The sequence below is a fragment of the Salvelinus sp. IW2-2015 genome, linkage group LG2, assembly GCF_002910315.2.
Source record: "Salvelinus sp. IW2-2015 linkage group LG2, ASM291031v2, whole genome shotgun sequence".
Lineage (NCBI taxonomy): Eukaryota > Metazoa > Chordata > Actinopteri > Salmoniformes > Salmonidae > Salvelinus > Salvelinus sp. IW2-2015.
The window spans coordinates 36,633,494-36,634,418 of NC_036839.1; positions in this window are offsets into that span (position 1 = coordinate 36,633,494).

Below are 925 nucleotides of genomic sequence, written 5' to 3' on the forward strand. Positions count from 1 at the left end.
CACCTCCATCACCTCCTCTCTTCTACAGACCCCCCACGTTCCATCCCTCCGATCTCTCCACCGCCACCATTCTCCGATCCCTTACCGTCTCTACATCCCACCCGCTCCTCCATCCCTCCCTCTCTACATCCCCCATCCTACGCTCTCAATCGCACTCCCTCCACCTCCTCTCCTACATCCGCACCACTCCCATCCACCCCTCCTCTCATACCCCCGCCACGTCTTCTCCATCCGCTCCCGATCATGCATGAGCACCCCCCACTCTCTCGATCCCTCCCTCTTGCGTACAACGCGCCCCACTCCCTCCAGTCCTCCCTCCTATACGACCCCCACTCCTATTCTACTCCTCCCCTCTTCTGACATCCCCCACACTCGCCTCCATCCCTACCTCTCTAGCATCCCCCAGCTACCTACCATCCTCCCTCTCTATTACATCCCAGCACTCCCTCCATCATGCCCTTCTTACATCCCCTCCTAGTTGGTCCTAGCCTAGAGTGTCAGACGAGGGGATCTATTAAACCACTACCGTACAGGTGAGGGTTAGGTGTCACACAAATACCATGTTCACTACTAACCACTCTCCGTGGAGGTAGATGAATTTTTGGATTAGAGACTCAAAGGAAATAGAGGGGATCAGGATTAAGCCATTGTACAGATGAGGGAAGATTCATATAGAGTAGATCTTCAATCGGATCATAATAAGAGTAATCTTCATGAAGTCTTGGATCTTCTATTATATGAGTAGATTTCATGGATTATATAGTAGTTCAGATCAAGAGTAGATTGATCTTATAGATAATTCATGTTAATAGAGTAATCTGGATTGGATTTGGATATATGAGTATCATGATATGAATTTGTATAGAGAATTTCATGGATTATATAGAGGTAGGATCTTGCATGGATTAATATAGAGTAGATCTCA